This window comes from Mesoplodon densirostris, chromosome 2, assembly GCF_025265405.1.
Source record: "Mesoplodon densirostris isolate mMesDen1 chromosome 2, mMesDen1 primary haplotype, whole genome shotgun sequence".
NCBI classification, from domain to species: Eukaryota; Metazoa; Chordata; class Mammalia; order Artiodactyla; family Ziphiidae; genus Mesoplodon; species Mesoplodon densirostris.
This window is the reverse complement of record NC_082662.1, coordinates 81,124,342-81,149,014: the sequence shown is the minus strand read 5'-3', so window position 1 is coordinate 81,149,014 and position 24,673 is coordinate 81,124,342. Positions and strand designations below refer to the sequence as shown.

The 24,673-nt window shown below is 43.9% G+C and overlaps 1 protein-coding gene across 8 annotated transcripts in view; it reads right to left on the bottom strand.

Moving 5' to 3' along the window:
• LRRC8D (leucine rich repeat containing 8 VRAC subunit D) overlaps window positions 1-24,673 on the bottom strand; it is a 112,458-nt gene that overhangs the window by 29,036 nt on the left and 58,749 nt on the right. The window contains exon 3 of one of the 8 annotated variants that reach the window (XM_060090083.1): window positions 4,827-5,011. The exons of the other annotated variants lie outside the window; for them this stretch is intronic. The gene's annotated coding sequence lies outside the window, so the exon portion shown is untranslated. The remainder of the gene's footprint in view (window positions 1-4,826; window positions 5,012-24,673) is intronic. 8 annotated transcript variants of the gene reach the window in all.

The window sequence follows — 24,673 nt, the reverse complement described above, 5'->3', positions numbered from 1 at the left end:
TCTCTCTCCACTGCTTTTTGATTCAAGCTTGGAGGAAGGGTTATCTATGGGCCTCCTCAAATCTCAAGAGTGGGTGGATCTCCTTGTCTTGTATATCTTACAGTTTTTAGCAACTATTTATTGAAGCTATACGTGCAAAAAATGCGGTAGGAAGGAAACTAAATAATCTGTTTGGTCTTATTTGTTTGTGGGTCTTATTTGTTTGGGGTACGTGACCACACCCCATCCTACCAAATGCTGGGGAGGGCAGTCTAAAACATGCTATCCAATTTCTATGTGAATTCTTAGAGGGAAACAATTCATCTAAAATATATTCAAAAGAGAAACAATCACACCCAAAATATTACTGATGACTTAGCACATGGAAATAGGTTTCTGACCTATGAGAAGCGTTAACCACCTGGAAAGTTTTTTCCAAATGTTTTGCAAGCCAAATGACACAGGTGAAAACTTAACCCTTAGGATGATTTCTTTGCATATGCTGAAACAAACCTGAAGGGCACCGTGAAACGTCTTCACAAGTTCTTCCCCATTTTTACAGCCAGATATTTTACACTATCAATCTTTATAAAAGGGTTATTTTAAACCTCCAAAATGAAGTGTTTCCATGTAAAAATTCATGTAGCTAGCATTTGTCTGCATCTGAAAAAGCCAGCCATGGGTAGGAAACATTAACAGCAAGGATACCGAACAGCTAACAAAGTGACTTTAACATGTGTCATCATTTTAATTCATCCTGAGGCTACCCTGTGAATAAGTGTTATTATCAACCTCAAATAGGGGAGAAAATTGTGTTCAAGAGGTTCAACTCCTTGCCCAATATTACTCGGCCAATTAACAGTGGTGGCACTAGGACTCAAACCTAGGTCTTGTGATGAAAGAATATAAGTGCTTTACATGCAGTCTTTTTTTTTTTTTTTTTGCGGCACGCGGGCCTCTCACTGTTGTGGCCTCTCCCGTTGTGGAGCACAGGCTCCGGACGCGCAGGCTCAGCAGCCATGGCTCACGGGCCCAGCCGCTCCGCGGCATGTGGGATCTTCCTGGACCGGGGCACGAACCCGTGTCCCCTGCATCGGCAGGCGGACTCTCAACCACTGCGCCACCAGGGAAGCCCTCCATGCAGTCTTGATTAGAACTGGGATGGGGGCGCTGCAGGAGTGGTAAACAGATCCAGGCAGAGCACGCCAGCAAAAACAAAAAAGTAACCTGGAGCAGACAGAAGAGCAAGCTACCTTACCAAGTTCAGATTCCCCTTTTGTATCCCTGCAGAGTCCTTTTAAGGAGGAAAAGTGAGTGAATTCATTTCTTTTTTATTTCCTTCCTTCCTTCCTTCCTTCCCCTGGGCCGGACCCACAAAGACACAGCCCAGGAACCAGCCCCCGGGGCAGCTGACATCTCTAAAAACAGTTTCACATCCGGTAAACTATACTGCTCCATTAACTCCAAAGAGAAGCTGACGGTCCAACTTTCCTGAATTTCCAAGTGGTCAGATGTTCCTTTACAGCCACAATGCACAGCTGAGGATGGGGACTCCTGAAGGAGCCCAGCTAAGGGTGAAAGGCCTTTGGCTTTGATGGAAGTAAGGGGGTGCAAGGTAGAGAGATCTTTCCAGAGTGCTCAGAAAGATATCTCTACTATTAAGTTTTCATCCCGCCTCCTCACTTTAATTCTTTAGACTCTGCCTTCTCTGGTTTGTCCCTGGAGTAACAGCAAGTCTTGAGTCCTGAGTAGGGGGAAGTTGGGTGGTCTCAAGCTAAACTGGGAATTCCATAATGATCATTATTCTTAGGGGTGAAAACAATGAATAATTGGATGCCCCAAACCACTAGAACCATTAAATAAAGTGACAAGTGGTTGTTAGATACCAGAATTATCAGGAGAATCTTAAAAGTACACGTACTGATGTTTTGGAAGAAATCAATTCAAAGCTAAATATAAAGTTTCTGGGCTCAACTCAAGGCATCAAATTAGTCTTAAGAACTCCATCCAAGGGAAGTAAAATAAGTGACACCTTTTCATGAAGCACGGGTATAACCACACTTAGGAACATCAGCAAACACTCCCCAAAATCAATGTGATAAAGAAGCAGAGGAAATAATGTTTAACTTTCTGGAGGAAACCCTCCTTCTGAAAACAAACCAATGAACAATGCCAGAATCCTGAAAAGACACATCTCAATGTACGTAACTGTGCTTGCTTGTTCAGTGAGAGAGGTTAAGACACCTAACACCACCCTTTTTGGCTAATGATGCCATTTCTCTCACTGGTGAGAACAGTGTCACCCAAGTGGAAATTACACTCGGCAATGTGATACTGTGTACCTCACTGAAAAGGCATCCATATCAAACAACTTTTATTTTGATCAAATACTGAGTGAAAAAAAAAGCGATGAGCAGAATCAAAAAGATGGCATTACGGATAAAAGATATCATCTAATATATTTAAGAAGCAGCACTTTCTGGCATTTCTTCTTGTTTAACAATTCAAACAACTTGCATCTTGATGGAAAGAAACTCAGAATGAGTTCTCCCTATTTTGTCCGCGCTGTCCCAAGCCCACCACACCGCCCAGCTCCTCTTCCTCTGAACACATAGTACAATGTAATGGTTTAGAGCAGGGGCTCGGGAATCACATTGCTAGAGTAAGAATCCTGGCTCTGCCATCAGCTATGTGGCCCTTCAGGTGCGTTACTTAACATCCCTTCCTTTCCACATCAGTAAGACAGAAAAAAATAGCACTCATCTCAGAGGCTGTGATGAGGATTTAATGAATCCACACATGTGCTGCACTGAGCACAGTGCCTGGCACACAATCACTGAATACGTTTAACTTGATAATGACAGTAACGATGACATGGGCTTAACCAGACTGTGGTGAAAATAAGGGACTGGGGACCACTCAGGGTCTGTGCAAAAGCCAAATGTTCCCCTAAGCAACCACACAGAGTCTACCAGGAAAAAGACCTATCATTCTGTGGGCCCAGGGGACTCAGCTTGGCTATTCTTCTCAGCGGCTACAGCAGTTTATCTGAAGGGACAGGTCCAAAGGACCAAAGCCAGGGCAGAAGAGATATGGAGGGACAGAGACAGAGAGCCTGAGTCTGGGAGAAACTAGTTTGGGGCAGTTCTGAGAATGGGTAGCAGCCAACAGTCCACCATCATGGGATTCAGAATTTAGAAATAAAGTTAACAGGCCATTCAGATGGGCATATTCTGTTATTATAAAAACTCTCCACCACTTTTCCTTCAAGGACCCTCTGGCAGGGATTATCTTCCAAAAACCGCTCTGCCTCTGAATTTCCGCAGCACTCCTTCAAATATTTACGTGCACTTGTGGCATTTAATTATTCTGGAGAATAACTTACGCCTCAATTTGATGGGAAACTTTGGAGGAGGACATGAGTGTGTCTTATAGTTAGGTGTCTCTTCTCCTGGCCTATCTCTGTCCCAGAGCCTAACACCCACCATGGAAATGTTTAACCAGAAAGTACGTAACAAAATGGAAGACTTTGAGTAAGCCAGGGCTATAGAAATACATGCCACTGTACTAAAATAAGCACACATGGCTAGTACAGAGAAGAGGGCACAGAGCAAAGGAACGCACTTGCCCCTACCTTTATGAGGCTTTAGTGAAAAGGCTGAGTCCAAGAAGTTTAGAGGTAGAAGATGAAGCCTTCAGCAATCCTAAGTACTGAACAGATTTTAGTGTTCCTCCAAACAGAAATTAAATTAAAATAACAAACCCTAAAATAAGACTAAGGAAGTCCAGCAAAAGTCTGTGGGTTTTTTTTTTCCATGATTGTTTTGATATTTTTTAAAGTAGTGAATATCAAATTCTCTTGAAACCATTTTCTCATGGTGACTTTGCGTTGCAGGTGCCCTAAACACACGCTTAGTCTATCTGGAAATCTAGTCCTACTTGGGCACCAAAGGATTCCCTCTAGGTACGGAGAGGCTGGCATGAAAGAATGGAGCCAGGCAGGGGCAGGTAGGTGGAGAGGGAAGACTGAAGGAGGCAAAGGCGAGGGGCAAAGATGGGGAGAGCTGGAGACCAGGCAGTGACAGAGTAAGGTTAGGGCCTTTGATTCCTGCCAGCTTAAACCTAGAGAGAACTTCAGAGATGATCTAAACCCAGCCTTCTCCTTTTACAGGGGTGAAACTAGAACCCATGGATGGTGACTCACTCAAGGCCACAACTGCTGGTTTGAGGCCAGGACTGAAACCTGGGTCTCGTGGTACCTGCTGAGAGCTCTTTCTACTCAGCACACCTCTGCTTTACACTCCCAGGGCATGGGGGATCAGGGCTCAGACAAACAGCTCAGAACTCAGGCAGCCATGAAAAAGCCCTTGCAGGCTCTCCTACCTCAGCACCATGTGTTGACAGAGTCAACAGAAGAGGCAGGAGAGATTAGGCCCCTGGTTACCACGTTGCTTTTGATGAAGCCATTTGGCCTTCTAATAGGATTCACTGGACTAGAAATGTATGGGGACAGTCTGTTTCTCAGCCAGAAGGAAGTCTGGCTGGATCAGGCTCAGGCTTGACAATTCATGGCATGAAAGCCTACAGCACAAGAAGTATGCACCCCTTACATTCCCTGCCCCCGTGCTGCCTCCATGGGCTGTGGTACATGAAAGAAAATCACCACTGGGCAGCTGGCTTTCTTGATTTCTGCGATTTCTTGACTCTGAAGAGAGCACAACTGTGGAGAACATACAGGGTGAGGATAAGACACATAACTAACTGTGACAACTACTTTGAGAACAGTCTTGAAGGGATGCCGCTGCAGTTTTGCTGACAGGGAAATCAGGGCAGACACAGGAAATTACCGTGAGGCTCAAGAGAAGCTCCTGCGCAGTGCTCTGTGTGGTTCGCGGATGCCTGGTCTGCGGACCATCTCTGGTCCCCAATTCAGACCTCGTGAACTATAAAGGCTTTCTTTATAAGAGAAAGTCCTCTGCGGGAGACTTTTCTGACTCTGGTAAGTCACCATCCATGGGTTCTAGTTTCACCCCTGTAAAAGGAGAAGGCTGGGTTTAGATCATCTCTGAAGTTCTCTCTAGGTTTAAGCTGGCAGGAATCAAAACCTAACCTTACTCTGTCACTGCCTGGTCTCCAGCTCTCCCCATCTTTGCCCCTCGCCTTTGCCTCCTTCAGTCTTCCCTCTCCATCTACCTGCTCCTGCCTGGCTCCATTCTTTCATGCTTCAACATATACTACACCTGACCTGGACAAAGTGTTCTTTTTTTTTTTGCGGTACGCGGGCCTCTCACTCTTGTGGCCTCTCCCGTTGCGGAGCACAGGCTCCGGACGCGCAGGCTCAGCGGCCACGGCTCACGGGCCCAGCCGCTCCACGGCATGTGGGATCCTCCCGGACCGGGGCACGAACCTGTGTCCCCTGCATCGGCAGGCAGACTCTCAACCACTGCGCCACCAGGGAAGCCCAAAAGTGTTCTTTTTAATCATGGGGTTTGGTGATGTATATAAATCACTCAACCTCATTCCCGTTCCATATCCCAAATGCCTACACAAAATCAGGCAAATGAAGAGGAAAACAGATGATGACCATTTTAACCTGTATCTCTTGCCTTTCTTCCTTTGAATCCTCTCCAATGCACCCTACTCAATAACGAGTCACTTCTCCCAAGGGAAAGGAAGCAAGCACTGAATAAAACACCTATCAACATTAGCATCACAACATCCCTTTTCTGTGCTCTCACCTACAAGCCTTTGCTCACGAGGTTCCCTCTTTCTCCAATTCACCTTGTTAACCTCCACTCTGTCCTCCGTTAGCACCTGTGGGAGGCCTTTCCTGAAATCCCTGTATCAATAACCCAGTCCTTCTAATCCTTCCTTGATGCTCCTAGAGTATCCTGAGCATTTCTGCCCCTCCACACTCTTTTAACCGTCACCTGGTTTTAAGCCTATCTCCTTCACTAAGCTATAAGGTTCTCCGGGGCAGGAATCAAAACTTACTCAGGGGCTTCCCTGGTGGCGCAGTGGTTGAGAGTCCGCCTGCCGATGCAGGGGACACGGGTTCGTGCCCCGGTCTGGGAAGATCCCACATGCCGCAGAGCGGCTGGGCCTGTGAGCCATGGCCGCTGAGCCTGCGCGTCCGGAGCCTGTGCTCCGCAACGGGAGAGGACGCAACAGTGAGAGGCCCGTGTACCGCAAAAAACAAAACAAGACAAAAAGAAAACAAAAAAAACCCAAGTTACTCAGGTCGGTTTCCCCAGGGACTAGTACAGCACCTGGCACACAGCAGGAGCACAACAAATAATAAGTTGTGAGGCATGATCACACACATTTTTAAAAATTAATTAATTTATTTATTTTTGCTGTGTTGGGTCTTCGTTTCTGTGCGAGGGCTTTCTCTGGTTGTGGCAAGCGGGGACCACTCTTCATCGCGGTGCGCGGGCCTCTCACTATCGCGGCCTCTCTTGTTGCGGAGCACAGGCTCCAGACGCGCAGGCTCAGTAGTTATGGCTCACGGGCCTAGTTGCTCCGTGGCATGTGGGATCCTCCCAGACCAGGGCTCGAACCTGTGTCCCCTGCATTAGCAGGCAGACTCTCAACCACTGCGCCACCAGGGAAGCCCCGATCACACACATTTTTAAAGTGGATTCTTAAAGGGACGTTTAGGCGGGAACTATCAACTCTCATTTTACAGACAATGAGGCCCAGAGAGGTTTTAAGCCTCCCCAAGGCCACCCGTTTTTGATACCGTCTGGCTTCCAGGCTAGATTTTCACTTGACCACATTATAATCAGTTAACAAGCTCCATATTGGAGATAAAACAGAAAGCACTGATGTTCTGATGTGGGCATATATGTAGTGACCTGCACGATAGGTCACAAAAAGTTTCAAATATGGGTAAAATCACTGTTCTGAAAGCAGGACCCCCAATCAGATTTGGAGATGGAGTTTACGCTAATTCTTTTCTCAAGGACCTTTCCATCCTAAAGCTCTGCAGAAATGTCTGGTGGACGCGACATTAGATACAAACACAGGTTCCGCTGGTTAAAAAGTCATGAAACAAACTGTCTCTGGTTAAACTGCCAACACTGCCTTGGACGTCTCGAAAGAGCTAGACATGGGACAGCGGCAGCTGTGGCCAAACTAGAAGCGACTGAGATGTGGCTGATTCACCATTAGGGCGCAGAGAAGCAACAACAGGCAGGATGGGCTTGCTTTGGGTCTTCGACCCTTCATGACCCTCTCAGCTCCTGAGCCTCTCTGCTGAGGAAAGCAGCTTTCAACACTGTTGCCTCTAGGTATCTGATGCTGGGCCCTACCCCAGAGGTGCTGACTTAGCTGGCCCTAGGGTGTGGCCCTCATATCTGCATCTGGAGTGTTTAAACCTCCCTTGCAATTCTAGCATGCAGCCCAAGTTACGGTGACAAGCACAACTGGAGCATCTTCTGGGCCCTTCCATTGCCATGGATCCATCAAAGTTTAAAACACTTAAGTGAACAGCTGCTCAGTACTCTGGGGGTAGTGAAACCACTTTTAGGTTACTTAAAACGAACTTTTCTAGAGATGGAAGCAGGACTTTCCTCTTACTATATCCTTGACTGAGAGATTTTCTAGCCTCTTCTACTCAGGCAGTTCCAATGACAGGAGGAAACTTGCTACCTTTAAAGGCAGTTCGGAATTGTATACTTAGAATATGTGAACGTTATAGTTTATATAACTATAAACTATATCTCAGTAAAGCTGTTTGTATCTCAGTAAAGCTGTTTTGCGTGTGTGTGTGTGTGTTTAGGGCACTTTATTTTGGGAAGGAATAGTGCTTGTTACAAGAAAGTGCTTTTGGATTAACCTGGGAAATTAACCTCGCTTTATGGTACAACATATATCTACTGGTTCTAGCTTTGCCACTGGGGCCACTCAGATTTAGTCTGACTCCTCTTCCACTTGACTTTGGATTCAGAGACAACAGTGTTTGAATTCATTTACTAGCTAAGTGACCCACAGCAAATGATGTCTCTCTAAGCTTCAACTTCCTGAACTACAGGAAGTGGGAATATTTCCTTTGTGGGACTGGTGAGGATCAGAAAGCATCTAATGTCTGGATCACTGTAAGATGCTCAATGAAGAATTCTTTCCTTCCCTTCCCCATAAAAGTAGGTGCAGGTCTTCCCCCAAAGTTCTCTTTTTTTTAAGCTGAACATCCATGAAGTTTAGCAATCCACAGATACTTAGTGATTCCTCCTCAGGGTGTGGTTTTTCCATTCTTCACCCTCCCAGCCCTCCTCCACTGAACTCTTTAAGATTTGACAGCGTTTGCAGTGGCCTCGCTTCCATAGCACCAGTGGATTCTGGTACAGTGTATGTGGTATACCATCAACTGCTTACTGGCTCATGTTAAATGCTTTACAAGTTTTAGGAGCCCAAGATTTTCTCTCCCAATTAACAACTGCCTGTGGGCACTAAACCATATACAGAGGTTCAGTCACATTTCAGAGGCAATGAGTCATCTTTATTAGCTCCTCAAGGGTAAGTATGAGAATTAGGTGGGAATTCCTTCTGTTGTCCACTGTGCCCGTCGGAGAGGTGGCCTCCTTTTATTACGCCAGAACAGTGCTGTTCCTCTGCTGTAAGCCTCCAGGACCAGGCTCACACCATGCTGCTCCCTACTCCGTCTCTGATCTCTGTCACATTTGCCCCCCCTTGTTTTAAATCTGTGATTCTGGCTTGGCAGCATAAAACTGCAGAAATCAAAGAGATCTGGCTAAGGCAGACAGCTTCCAATCATGGCATTCTCTCTCAGACAAGCTATGTGACCTTGGGCATGCCATTTAATTCTCTGAATATCGGCACCTCCTCTGTGAAAACAGGAACACAGTGCCTTTCTGCAGGGGTTATGAAAATTACATGATATGTTACAATAAAATGCACAGCCCACTGCCTAGTATATAATAGATACCCAAAAAGTTGAAGAGTAATTATTATCATCACTACCGTGGTATGGTAATTTCCCGTTCTTAGACTGGACTCTGCCCTGAGTGCTAATCTATTTGGTGAGGGTCCTGACCTCTCTGCTTAGTTCCTGCCCTCCCTTGGCCTCCAGGAGAGGTAAAACCTGATCCTCATACAGGAGCTTCCCCCACCCCTGCCCTTCCTCACAGCCTCTCTCTCTCCAAGCCCCAGGGTGTGGACTTCCTATCAGCACCTGCATAAAGCAAGCGGGGAATCAGGAGACCTGGATTTTAGGTCCTGCTTGGCCACTAGCCATGTGACCACATAGACCTTTTAGATCTCTGTTTCCCCTTCCAATGATGGCATTAGACAACATGATCTAAGATTACATAGTTCAAACCTGTTCACATCAAAGTAAAAGATGGAAACTAAAGATAAGTGAAAGAGAGAATGACGAGATACATCTTTACATAAAAATTTCAAATCAACATATATGTTACATAGAAGATAATGTACTATATAAAAAATTTCTTTATAATACACATATTTATATACAGTTTTCTGAGCTTGCTCAGGGCTAACTCAAATTGCCTTTGAAATTTAAGCAGATATTTGGGGTAAAATTACCTAGCTGTGAATTTTTCTAAGCTGTTTGCTTATAACGATAACTTGAAGAAAACATACACGTCTGCCGAGTGGGTGAAGACAAAGAATTGTCTTGTCAAATAAGAACTCTTGAACTCTTGTCAAATAAGAAAAAATAAATGTACATGCCATCTAACGGATTTCATTGTTTATTCTATGAATATAGTAGGCTTATCTTTTTGGAGTAGTAATGTAAAAGCTCTACATGTGCTCACAGTGTATTTATTTTTAGGTATATGTAATAATTTGGTTTCTCAAACATTTTTACTCTATTACCACACACGCAGCTATTAATTATCCAGCATGCCTATCTGTTCTCAGACAAGCTGGTGTAGGAATCAGTTAACGCTGTTCACTGAAACACCAGCCTGCGTGCTCACTGAGGACGGGTGGGCAGCGGGGAGGACACATTCGGGTCCTGGGCTGACAGTGAAAGAACATGAGCCTGTAGCAGGGAATATAGCTGCTGCTTTTGTCAACTGCATGGTTCTTTCTGAGCTTGACATAACCTTCCCTAACATGTAACCCAGAGCTTCCTCAGCTATAATGTAATACACGGAACACCTGGTATCCTGGGGAAAGGTAAGAGACAAATATTTAAGTGGTTACTTGTGATTGCCTTTATGAAAATACTTAAGTCACTCACATCCAAATAATGATTAAGCACAAATTATTTTTCTATAATTTAGCTTACTTAATATTGTACCGATGATGTACATGAACTTTTTCTTCCTGGTTTACCCTGTTGGCAATTCACTTTCAGCCCATTTATGCCACCATCCTTAATTATACAAACTTCCTCTGAACCCCAAAGAGTATGACTCTGTTCAATTTACTGAAAGCATTTAACTTACATCTCTCTAAATTTCTATCTAAAAGAATGTTCAAGATAAGGGAACATCTGAGTTTCCTATGTTCTGAAAGTTAACACTCAGAGATAAACAAGACCCAGACATTTTCTACTGCACACTCCACTCATCTTCTAAGCATTTCCCTTCATACTCTTGTGCCATCGGTGCCGAGAATGCTACAGTTGGCTCACTCTGAGACAAAGAGCAGAAAAGTGAGAGATATCATGGAGATACGGAGCTCTCTGCTTCCAGTATATACTGCTCCGATGAGAGTTATGGGGGAAGGTTTAGCACATTTTAATCTTAAGCCCATTTGGAAGGAATCCATCAAAACCTCAAAACGCCAATTATCTGAAAATACCAAAACACAGCAATCCAAACTAAGAGAGTATTCCAGACATACATCCAACAAAATTCTTATTTTCCATTATGCTCTACTGAAAAGACTTAAGAAGACAACTTATGTCATCTGATTTACACCACGTCTGCAATCATCAAAAGATCTTCAGTCTAAAAACCAAATGCATGTTTCCAGGCAGTATTTTACACTAGATATTAATGCATCCAAAACAATAACTCATTATATAGTACAATGGGTTTTCTATTTAGGAAATATCATTTTATCTACCCTAGGGAGAAATGAACACTTGGAAAGTAGGAGCATTCCTACCAACTCGAGCATCCATAATTTCCAACATTTTGTTGTGTTTTTGTTTTCAGATGATACTTTGTGCCTGGGGAAATGTGCAAATTCTCTTCTTGCAATTCTGTTCTAACTTTTTTTTCTAGCTATCTGAGCAAACAAGGTCAAATTTTAAGTATAAAATTAGATGACTTCTAGAAAAAAAAAAGCAGTAAATGTACCTGTCAAGTAACTGGAAATTATAACCTTGTCCTAGCTTACTGACTGCCCTTCTGTTCTTTGAGTACGCCAAAGTCACACATGCCTCAGGACCTTTGTGCTTGCTCTTCCCTCTGAAGGACTGTTCCTCCCCCAGATGTTCTCATGGCTCCTTTCTTCTTATCATTTAGACCTTAGCTCAACTATCAGCTTTTCACTGAGGACTTTCCTGATTAGTTCCCATTTTACTTTACCATCTTCATAGATTTTATAGCTATTTGAAGTATGTTCTTGTTTACGTTTTTGTTTGCTTTTTTATCCATAAACCAGGAACTCATATATTTTGTTCACGCTACAGTCCTACAGTTAGAACAGTGTCTGTCATACAGTAGATGTTCAATAAGTATATGTTTAATGAATAAGTGACAGAAGAAAATTAAACAGATGTCATTGAAAGGTTATAAAGGACATGTAATTTTAAATCAGCTTTGTCTCATCAAACCTTACTTTTTTGTGCTGTAGTAAGGAACACCAAAGACAGTCTACCTTATTTTCAGAAAAGTCTTCCACTGCACCTAAAGAGTGCTAAAGAATGTCAGGGGGTATCTCTGTGTAACTGGTCCTACCTTATCTGTTATCAATCATTTGGAAGGAGAAAAGTGCTTAGACTGCACAAAGCTGAAAAGATAGCAAATGCGGCAGAGAACAGAATTAGGTATCAGAAAGATCTCCATGGTTGAAAAGACAGGCTAAACAAACAAGATGATATTTAATAGGGATCAGCCCAAAGCCTTCAACTTCATTTAAAAATTCAAGAGTAGAGTGATGGAGTTCAGGACACCTGACTTAATAATAGCAGCAGCACTTATAAAAAAAGGTCCAGTTTTCAATCATTGACTGTGAGCTTCATACGGGGCAACAACATGGCTTGGCTAACAAAGAGCCACTACAAGGATGTGAAACAGAACAATGTAGCATGGCTAGGGAGGATGAACCAGGGTTATAAAGGCCCTAAAACCAAATTATTTCATTCAAATTTCTGAGCACCTATGATGTGACCGGCATTACACACAGAACTGGGGATCCAGGAATAAGAGACCAAAGGTCTAGCATGGGAGAGGAAAAGCCCAGAATTAGCACAGAGGGTCGGAAGGATGATGGCAGAGGGGCAAATGGTTAAGTTACAGGAACAAAGAGAGTTATTCCATCCACACAGACAGGCTGGAGAAGGTTCTGCAGAAAAGACAACACTTGGGGACAAACTGTCTAATTCAGAGGGTATTTTGAAAAAGTGAAATCAAGAGCTTAGCACAGCACCAGGCACATAGCAGTCATAACAACAATGCTAGGCATGACAATTAACCCTACATAATAACTGTTGCAGGCGAGAATCACTGACAGATACTAAAGCATGCAAAAGTATCATGAGAAACAGGGTATCTGCATGGTTTCAAGGTATCTATAAGATGCTTATTACACAAAGGGGAAAGTAGTAACTTTATAGTGGAGAAACCTGGTAGACACCACCCTTACTAAGAGATCAAAGTTAACATCCCGGGCTTCCCTGGTGGTGCAGTGGTTGAGAGTCCGCCTGCCGATGCAGGGGACACGGGTTCATGCCCTGGTCCGGGAGGATCCCACGTGCCGCAGAGCAACTGGGCCCGTAGGCCATGGCCACTGAGCCTGCGCGTCTGGAGCCTGTCCTCCACAACGGGAGAGGCTACAACAGTGAGAGGCCCGCGTACCGCGAAAAAAAAAAAAAAAAAGTTAACATCCTCAGTGATGAGACATATCAACATCACGTACCCCCTGGTAGGATACGGACTGGGAAGAACACACCCCTTCTGTGATATTCTGGCCAACAATGCATAACCCCAATCCAATCATGAGAAAATAGCCGAAAACCCAACTGAAGGACTGCGTACAAAATAACTAGCCAATACGCTTGAAAAGTGTCAAGGTCATGAAAGACAAAGAAAAACTGAGAAGCTATCACAGAATGGGGTTGAGGAGTGCCATGTGGGATCCGGTGTTAGATGCTGAAACAGAAAAAGAAAATTAATAGAAAAACTGGCAACATTCAAATAAGCTCTGCAGGTTAATTGTATTGTATGAGTGTTAATTTCCTGGCTTCTACAATTGTTCAATGTTCTGTAAGACAATGCTATTAGGGGAAGCTGGGTGCAGGGTATTTGAGAACTTTCTGTATCACTTTTGCAACTTTTGCTTAAGTCTAAAAGTATTTAAAAATAAAATGTTAAGAAAAAGTGGATTTACCTGAGCCAGGAGACAGAGATTCTGCCAGGAGATTAAAGGGGTGAGAAGAGGCTGCCTCAGACCTGAATTTTGAATATTGGGACTCTTAGGCCAAATGATGTCACAGGAAGATTGAACGGGATGATACAGTATACACAGAGCCTGGGGCTAGAAATAACAAAAAGTTGGCTCTGACCAGGAAAGTGTAGTGAGAACCACTCTGGATTAAAGTGGTATGTGAGGAAGAGTTGACTCAGCTCCAACATAAAGAACATTAATCAACACATGGTTTGTAATGGGGAGGCCCCAAGGCTCCTGGGGTGTGGCGTTCAAGAACTCTTGCAATGCTTTTGCAGTCCTGGTACCCTTCTCTTTCCTTAAGTAAACGCTTTATTTTAAAATAGTTTTAGATTTATAGAAAAGTTGCGAGGTTATTAACAAGAATTAGAATATACCTCACACTTGGTTTCCCCTATTATTAATATCTTACATTAGTATTTCATTTGTCACAACTAATGAACCAACATCAGTATGTTATTATTCATTAAAGGTTATGATTTTTGCAGATTTCCTGCTTTTTACATAATGTCCTTTTTCTGTTCCAGGATACCACATTAAATAGTCCTGTCTCCTTAGGCTCCTCTGGGTTGTACCTGTTGCTTAGACTTTCCTTGTTTTTGATGACCTTGACAGTTTTGAGGAGTACTGGTCAGGGATTTGTAGAATATCCCTCAATTGGGATTTGTCTCGCCTTTTTCTCATAATTAGACTGGAATTATGAGTTTGGGGGAGGAACACCCCAGAGGTAAAGTGCCATTTTCATCATGTCATATCAAGGAGAAATACTACCATGACTTGTCACTGTGCTGTTATCAACTGTGACCAGCTGGCTGAGGTGCTATTTGTCAGTTCTCCCCCCTTTCCATACTGTACTATTTGGTGGAAATCACTATGTAAACCCCATACTTGGGGAGTGGCAACTATGATCCACCTCCTTGAGGGTGAAGTTATCTGCATAAATCATTTGTAAATTTTCTGCAGATTTCTCTGTTCTCCCTCATTTATTTATTCAATCATTTACTTATAACAGCATGGACTCATGAGTATTTATTTATAATTTGGGTTATAATTCATTACTAGTTTATTTTGTTGCTCAAATTGTTTCAGCTTTTACCGTTAGAGCTATTTCAGTTAACTCCTGTGCACCTTTGACAGACTTCCATCATTGTGGGGTTTTGTAAGCAACTCCCTCACTTTCCAGCACAATAAAATGCTCCAGGTTCATTTTGTTGACTCCCTGCCCCAGCCCTAGAATCAGCCATTTTACAAGGGGTTCTGGCTCCTTTTATTAGAGACAGATATTAGAAACCAAGATCTGGGTGCTAGGTGTGCTCATTGCTACTGGAGTGTTGTTGCTTCCAAGCCATCTCAGCTGACAAAGAAATGTGTGTTTACTAACCCATGTATACATACTTATCTATAAATATTCCCATATATATACATTTATATGTATGTTTAGCTTAATAATTATATGAATCCATACTGATGTCTCCAACTGTAATCCATTTCCACATGGATCATTCCTTCCCTTGCTTATCTGTCACCTCCCATTCCACAGTGAAAACCTGGCTACTACTACCCACTATCCACTTACTTATTATTATTCTTTTTTGCGGTACGTGGGCCTCTCACTGTTGTGGCCTCTCCCATTGCGGAGCACAGGCTCCGGACGCGCAGGCTCAGCGGCCATGGCTCACGGGCCCAGCCGCTCCGCGGCATGTGGGATCTTCCCGGACCGGGGCACGAACCCGTGTTCCCTGCATCGGCAGGCGGACTCTCAACCACTGTGCCACCAGGGAAGCCCTCCATTTACTGATTTAATTCCAGTATACATACAGTGGTTTCAGCTTCATTAACCTTTACCCTCACCCTCATAGGAAATGTTCTTCAACTAGAGTTGATAAAGTGCTTACGAGCAGCTCCTTTGCCTTCTGTCTTATCGTCTCCACTCATTTCCAAAGTGACGTAGGTCAGTACCCTTTCCGTCTACTCCCTTCAAAGACCTCATTTCATACATTTGTAACACAGCCGGATTCTTCTGTCATAGTCCGAATTCCATCCTCAGACCCTCCCCCCTTAAATGTCACATATCCCTTGGGTTTCTTCTTTCTGTCTCCTCCTGAGGCATCAGGCCATTATCTCAGGGTATGGTCAGTCCACTCATCTTTAAGAATTCTCTCTCCCTCTTCACTTATGGCTCCTACTCTGTCATTAGCCAAAAAACCAAATAGATGAGTTTTATCAGCATTAGAAATAATGTAAGAATAAGCCAGTAATGAATGAGAGCCTGAGATGTTCATCTATGCCAATCTACGGGGAAGCCTTGAATGCCAGTGCACAGGGCTCTCTGTCCTATCCCTGTCCTGACCCACATTTTAAATCAGAAAAGGTTTTTTTTTTTTTTTTTTTTTTTTCTTTTTGCGGTATGTGGGCCTCTCACTGTTGTGGCCTCTCCCGTTGCGGAGCACAGGCTCCGGATGCGCAGGCCCAGCAGCCATGGCTCACGGGCCCAGCCACTCCGCGGCATATGGGATCCTCCCAGACCGGGGCACGAACCCGTATCCCCTGCATCGGCAGGCGGACTCTCAACCACTGCGCCACCAGGGAGGCCCCAGAAAAGGTTTTGATTGCACAAAACTGAAGAGGATAGCAAATGGGACAGAAAAAGAACTAGCAATAAAAACATACCAACAATCTGAAAGGCCCAAACAAAATAGGTTAGATTTAGCAGGGATCAAGTTAAATAATTTAATTCAAAAAATTCAAGAGCACGGATCAGGGTAAGAGAACTGGCTTAATAGCTACTGCATCTATGAGAAAGACTTCAATGTTTTCATAGATAGGGGGCTGAATATGAGCAAAGATGAGACTTGGCCACAAACATTACCAGAACAAACATTACCAGAAGGACAATGATCAGAACAGGGGAGGGGATGGTCTCACTGATCTTTGCACTTGTCAGATCACATCTGCCATTCTGTGTCCTGTCAAACTGACACAACTATTAGGTGAACCAGGGTTGCAAAGGGTCTGGAAAAACTAACCCAATAGGCACTTAGTGAGTACCATGATTTATTCAAAGTGGTATAAAAATGTGCTAGTATCCAGGGGTGATAACAATGAAAATAACCAGCTTATCATATCCCAAGCATTGCTCTAAGCGCTTTTTATATATTAAGTAATTTACCCAGATGACTTACTTTGCTTCTTGGTAACTTGTCCAGGTATCTGAGGCTTCCAGATTTCTGCCCACATGAACAATCTCCATATTCAACAGGTTGTGTTTAATCCCTTATTCTCTCATATTTTACTCGTTTCCCCTCATTTTTCTTCTTTAAAAAAATTTAAATAATTAAACACCAAATTGGTACACACCTGTCATTATTTGGCATAGCCTTTTAAAAGTGACTTTTTGATTATAAAGTTAATAACACTCAACAAAGAGAAACTGGAGAATATAGACACAGAGAGAGGGAAGTAAAAGAAATGAAACACATCAGATAATTTTCTGACCATTGTATATGTCTGTGGTGTTCCCCTCCACTTTTTGCTATGAATACATGTGTGGTTTTCATTTTACACTGAAGTTATCATAGTGCATATGCATATTTGTATTTGACCTGGTCAACCTGATAAAGCATTTTCCCCTTTTACTAAATGAGCTGTGTTACTGTCAATTTATGGGCTGTGAATATATCATATGTTCTGAGATAAAAACCAAGGAAAATGTTTCCTCCTCTGACCCATTTTAAATCACTTATTACCAAGTGATTGCTTTAAGGTTTCTAAAAAGATGTCCTTGTCCTTGTAAATGAATGTAGCCTCTTAATTGTTACTGTGATTTAAGGAGCACTTATCTTATTGGATAAGGAGAAATTTTACCGAGTGAGCAAAACTACGAGAGCTACCAGATCCTTCCCACACTACTTATACCCGTAAGAAGAAACTTGGACAAAAAAGAAAATCCTAACTGTGGCTGCTATCTCTTAGGCGGTTACAAATTACTACCTGATCTGTACCTCTTGAGAAGGGTGCTTCCTGTCTTAAGGCATCTCCCTCACTCTTCACAGACTAAATGAATTGGCAAAAAGAGAAAATATATTTGGATACTTAAGTTCCTATCACCTGCCATGGATGAGGCACTAGACTCCAGAAGAAGATGGGAAAAGAGAATTTCAAAGATTAATGAAATTCATCATGGATGAGGTGTGACATGGGACAGATTCTCCCAGTAATATCCCTCTCAGCCACTCCTTACAGAGATAAAGGCAGTGAGGTAAAGTATCTCAACAAACCAGAATAATTTCAATTGTGAAGACTAAGCAAAATAGCATTTGTCTCTATGTCCAAGAAACATCTGGTTATGCCTAAAGAAAAATGATGGAAAGCAACCTGGGGAGTGACCTTACATGCTTCTTTGCCTGTTCTGCCTCCACAGCCTGTGGTCAGAAGCTATGGTTTGAGTTGCTGAGAGTCCCGGCAGAGGCAGACAGTGCCCTGCACTGGACTCTGCACACAAGGTCTTCACTGATGCTTAAGCAGGATGTGTTTATTCCATCTAAGTGTTTATTCCACCTAAGTAAAGGGTTAAAGAGAGACAGTAAATACCAGCAACAGCAAGATAAGGATTCTCTGAGGAGTTTAGAAAAATGTTTCTTAGTGCACATAAACCAGAAACTTAGTGCCTTTTTGCCGTTTCCAAATCCCCTAACTCAAAAACACCTTCCTCTGCAGTTTAATACTCTTGTACTATCCTTACTAGGATGTAGTGATGCCATTAGGAAGGCACTGTATCCCAACACTGTCAGAAAATTAATTATCAAGGCAGAAATAAAACGGAAAGCTGAGGGATGTGTGTTAAGACATGAAATTCCTCACCATTTTTTAGATGAAAGATGTGTTTCTGGGCCCTCATGTGTCTTTCATGACTAATGATACATGTACACATACAGGCATATTTTAAAATATAGACAATGCCGTATGCAGCTTTTTAGGCAGGAGCACAGCCTGAGCAAAGGCACAGCGGCAGGTCTGAGTTCACTGTATGTCTAAGGTTAAACTGGCTGGCGTGACTGCAGCAAAGAATTCATATTGCATGGTCATACAGAATAAAGACAAACGTTAAGGTTTAGCTAGATTTCTGAGGACACTGACCTCCAAACAGAGTTTGGTTTTATTTAGTAGGCGACAGAGAGACAAGACAGTACAGATTCACACTTAACATGTAAACTGAGCTTTAGAAAGCATAGTCACACCATGATACATGAGATACATGGTGAGGACATCATGGCTGGGGGTGGGGGAGACTGAGAGCCACTAGAGATTTGGCTGGGAGGCTGTTGCCATCATTTAGCTGGAGAGGAGGTCAAGCAAGGTATCAACAGGACCGAGGCAGAAAGAGCACATGGAATGTCTTGAAAGGAGAAGCGCAGGTGGGAACTGTTGACAGTCTGAATAGAGAGAACAAAGGTGAGGGACATTCAGTGACGCCAAGCTCTAACAGTATATGAGCTAAACAAGCAATCTTTGGTATTAATTATCAGTCTCCGCACCTCTCTGGTTCCGGCTGTGTCCACAAGTTTTATAAACCTAATTTCTTTCCACTGTCATACCAACTCTGAGAGGAATCATCATTCTGGTTTACCATGAGGAAGCTGGGATTTAGTGACATTCAGTAGTTTGGGATTTGAACCCATGTTTGTCTAACTCCATGGCTCTTATCCATACTATTGCTTCCCCTGTCAAGGCCTGAAAAAAAACCAGAAGCAGCCTGCTCTTCACCATAAATTCTTACCTAAATTCATACAGTCCCTTATATACCCAATACCTATCCTTGTTTTCTTTAGTTTACAGTAGAACATCATGTATATGATTTCTGACATTTGGATGTGAATATACATGGCACTCGGGAGCTCTAATGTGCTGAACAGATGTTAGGTATTATTTTTATTATTACGTGGGCGTTTTCCTTCAGTGACTAATGTCAGGAAATAGAAATGGTTCCATTACACAGAGTCTACCTTGTCTACAGCCCACTCTAAAGATGAACTTATTAAGGCTTACTATGAGGTCATTTTCCTTTATAGCAAGATATATAGAACAGACAAGAGTCTGTGTTCACGCGTTTGGGATTCTTGCAGAAAGGCCCGCCTGCAATTTTAGGTACACACTGTAGCACGACCAGCTGCTGTTCAGACAGCATGCTCTACTTTCTTTAACAATGACAAGGGAAAAAAGGTTAGGATGAACACACTCTAAACTAGCTGGTGTGTTTTCCTAAAAACTTTACCTACAAAGTAGTAGTAATAATGAGTAAGCAAGCAATGGATCAAAGTAGCCACACTCTACCAGGCCCGGGTGCCCTTCTTGAACCTGATGCTGGCCGAGTGTGGCTGGCTGGGCTTTCAGAGAGCATCCAGGTTTTCTAAATTCCCTTACGTCTCCACTGACAGATTCATAGACTGCTAGTGCTGAACGGGGTCCGAAGGGTTATTTGACAAAGGAGGTAATTAAGGCCCCAAGAGATGAATGCTCAGTGTTCCGCATTTTCTGCCCAATCGTCAGTATTCCAATTGCACCACTGGTGCAACAAGTTAGGTGTTGTAGAACATACAAGGGGCGGGGGGGGGTAGCATGAGCTCTTCTGGTTTTCCTCTCCTGTCCCCCTGCCCAGCTGAAACCCCATGGTGAGCCATTTTAACAGTGGCCTCAAAGGCCCAGAATCCGCAGACCCGGCCAGCTCCTCCAGGAGCACCTCTCTCCAGCAGGGGCTTTGCTGAGGGTGTCCTGCATCTGCGCTGACTAGGTCCCCAAAGGGCATGCTGTTCATCTCACTATCTCAGAGTGACCCTGCACCTCAGAAAACCTTCCCCTTCTCCTACTGGTCCTTTTCCCCTAAACTTCAGTCATGCTTGGGTCTCCCCACCTCCCCATTAAAAAAAAATAAAACTCTTATATCTCAGTGAAACTAGGAAAAAAAACCCTATTTTGATCCTGTAACCCCTCCAATCTACCCATGACACTGCCATCAAAGGTAATTTCTGGAAGTACCCTCTGGAACAACCCTTTAAGAACTCTGCTGCTTACCAGCTGAAGTCTAAACTCACCTGACTGGCAGTCAAAGCCCCTCCACCCTTTCTCACGTCTCCACATTTTCCCACATGCCCTGTGCTCATCAACAAACAGAACTCCCTGTGGTTTCCTGGGTTTAATGAGTGGCTCAGGCCATTTCTGGTGCTTGGAATGTCTCGGGCCACCTCCTCTCTTCTCATGTGGAACTGCCACCTATTGTCCCAGATCTGGTGCAAATGTCCCTTTTTTCTAAAAGAACTGCTCGCTATTATGGCAACAAGTTAATTTCTGTCTTGCAACACACACTTCGTTGTTCATTAATTCAACCAACATTTATTCGGCACTTGGGCACCAGGTACCCTGCTGGGAATACAAAGACACCTGGAGTCAGATACAAATGATCAAATAGGGAAACATTTAAATAGCAGTATATGCTTCTGGAAGTATGATACTGTGGCTTCTCTTCTCCTGAGTGGACTGTATACTGCCTGAGCGCAGGGGCTGAGCCCTTTTCTTCAGCATCTTCCTCATCACTGAGTACCACACGTGTGGACGCACAGAACTCTCAAGCCACCTCAATTACAGGATAAACGTAAATGTATGGGTATTTGTCTCCTTACCCTTGAGCAGACTGACATTAATTTTTTTACATTCCCAACAGCCAGTCCAGTGTCTGGCATGCAGCAGTCACTCAGTAAGTCCGAGGGATAGATGAATGAAGGGAAAGAAGGAAGCAAGAAGCAAACCACCATGACAGCAAGGATGTCTGCCTTGCTCACCTTTGTGTCCCTGGGGCTCAGGACCCAGTTTGGCACATCCAGGGAACATAACAAACATTGAGCAGATAACCACAGCCACTGTCCCTGAAGAACTTGTCTTTCAACCAACTGTCAGGTTTCTAGTCTCTCCCAGCACACAGCCGGAGGAAATGCTGTGGGCAGGCTTAGGACAAGAAACGAAAGTCCTGGTTCCAACTCCGATGGGAGTGAGGGCTTAGCCTCGCTTCACCCTCCTGGCAGAACTTAAGTACCCGAACCTCCCAAGACATCACTCCACCATCTAGACAAGGCGTGGACTGAGACTCATGAACAGCTCATAGAAAGGCTTAAAGTGACCAAGGCCAATGCCATCATTTAGCTCACGGCCAGGGGGTACCCTCTGATTGGCCTTGCTGCTCTGGGCAAGGCTCACTGGGCCAATGACCACTTTGCTCAGTTATCAATTTGGAAATGAAAAGCAGAAGCTAAAAATAAAGTTCAGTGAAAACTGCTCAAGGTTAATGGGATGGAAACCACAAAGAATTCAGGCCCGAGGGCAAGGCCCCTGGCTCTGGGAGATAGCACACAATCAGCAGGAGGCCGGTGGCTTCGCCTGGCCCCTTCTCAGAACTGCCCTAGTGCCGGGGGCCTGCAGCACACAACTTGGTACTCCATTTGCCTTCACCCCACGTGCCTTCAAATTCTTTCTTGAATAAGGTGAGGTATAGATGCAGTTTTGTGTATATCAATTTTATTTCCCTGACAGGAATACCCTCAAGGGAAAAAGTGGTGGTCTGGAGATCTAAATACAAGTTGCCACCGTGTTTCGTTAAAAACAACACAAGAAGTAGTCAGAATTTATAAATTGGCAGATTGCATAGCAAAATCCTGACTATTTTTTTTAACTGAAAGGTCTAGCAGCCTGGGATCCACACACCCGGGGCAATAACAACTAGAGCTTAACTGCCCCCTTTCAGAAGGACCACGTTCCTGCCCTTTCCCACAGTCACCACCCACTCCTTATTTTTTGATATTTTTACCTGCCTGGCCTTGTGAACACCTGAGCTTGGAAACCATATTTATTGAGTCAACCCAAGCTTAGCCTTGAGCACCATCCCTGACTTCACTCTTTCCCTCACTCCCCGCATCGAATCAATCAGAAAGTTCTACTTATCTTTTCAACATTTCTGAAACTCTGAATTTTCCAAATGATTCCCTCTGATATTCACTCTAATCATTTGTTAATCCCGCTGGGACTGAATTCCATGGACCCTCTACTTTTTCACTGGCACTCAGCCCCTCACGTCCTCTCTCCACATGCCTACTATTATAAACCCTTCCTTCCTTCCTCACTTCCACCTCTGCTCCCCTCACCCCTCTCTCTTTCTTCATCCTGCTCATCTGACAAACCACAGCTCTTGTTATAAATCTTAATCTCTGCTCATTCTGCACCTGTACCCGGGCTGCTGAATGTGGCTGGAGAAAAACATACTCCTGGAGACCAACATGATCTATTTTAAATTCATGACCACTGATCTCAGGTGGGTCCTTAGGTTAGCCTTGGCAATCCTACTGTATTTCCCTAGTCCATCACTCTTCCCCTGTCCTAGAGGACTATTCCGTACATTGCCTTCTCTTTAGAAATCTCCTCCCCACTCGCAGCTACAAAACCATGCACTTTGTATCTCACCAAGAAAACAGAAGTGACAGAAGACTTTCCACACACTCCCACTTCCACTTGCCTCAACCTTCCTGCATTCAGGCCCCCACTCTCTGTCCCTCTGTTTCTGTGGAGGAACTATCTACCCCTATTTACAGCAACTCCTACATCTGCATCCTAGACCCCACCTTCTCTAATTTCCAAACCGTCATTCCTCCAGCAGCTGTCTCTTCCTCTCCTTGGTCACCCAACTTCCCCTCGCCACTGGGTCCTACCTGTCAGCAAGCTGCACGCTAGGATTTGCCCACCTTTAAACCTCCCCCCCCCCACTTCACTCCACATCCTTCTCTGGGTTCTGTTTTACTCCTCTGCTCCCCTTTGTAGGAAAACTCCCCAAAAGAGACGTCTACACTCATTGCTACTCTCTGTAAAACCCATCTCATCAGGATTTCATCCCCCCTTCCACTCCACCAGAATCGCCAGGCCAGCTCCCCGGCCCCGCGAGCTGGTCCTCACGCGCCAAGCATTCTTCTGCCTTGAAGCCTCGGCCCACGTTGGCCTTCTGCTTGGCTCACTCCTGTCCCAGCTGTAGCCACACGGCTCCTGGCATCACTTCCTCCAGGCTTCCCTGACCTCCGCCCTCTCACACACACATCTTGACACTGCTTAGTCCTCCTCCTGGGTTTTATTTTTCTCCATAGCCCTTACTGCCCCATGACATATTCTAAATTTGTTCAGCTGTTACCCACCTCTCTCCCCTCTCACTGACTGGCTTTCTCATTAAGTTCTGAATATGACCGTGTGTGCAGGCTTTTATTCTCTATGACCTGGGGATATTCTGAGATCAGAGAACACTCCTTGGGTTATGCAGAGCCTGATAATTCAAAGTACGTAACGTGCCCTCTTTAGCAGTCTCCTTTCCGCAGGGAAACGTGTCTGCAACTCTCGGACGGGTGCCTGGGAAGGCTGCTAGGAAGCACCTGACGTGTGTCATCCCAACACGGTAAACAGCTATAACTCGCTGCAAGTCTTCAGACATCCTGATGGGATGGGTTACACATAAACTCGCCACTTACATACACATAAAAGTATGTATTGAGCGTAAAACTTGATTCAATCAGATGCTTGTCAACAATGTTTTCAAGATTATTTCATAATCCTTCAGAGGCTAAAGTTACTTGGCATACAATTTTTATAGGCATAAAACTGCTTTTGTCCAAATCACTCAAAGCTGTGGTCAGTGTAATATATTCAAAGTAATGTTTGGTTAAAAAGATGCCATCATTTCTTCATCAATTGTCCAGGGAGGGGATAAGTACAGCGAGTACATATTGTACTTTGAAGAACTATCCCATCAAATGGTTCTGCTGTTATTTTTAACATTAGAAAGACAAGAAGAGCCATTTTGGAAATCTCACCAAAGGAAATATGCCAAAACCTAGGAAAAACTATAGGTACATGATAATCAGCATTACAGATTATAGCATTTTGCATTACAGTAAAGCACTGCAAACAACCTGATTTTCCAACCATAGTGATATACAGTCATACAACAGCGATGGCTCTATATTAATATGAAAAAAGGTATCTCAAATGCTCTATATACCACAAC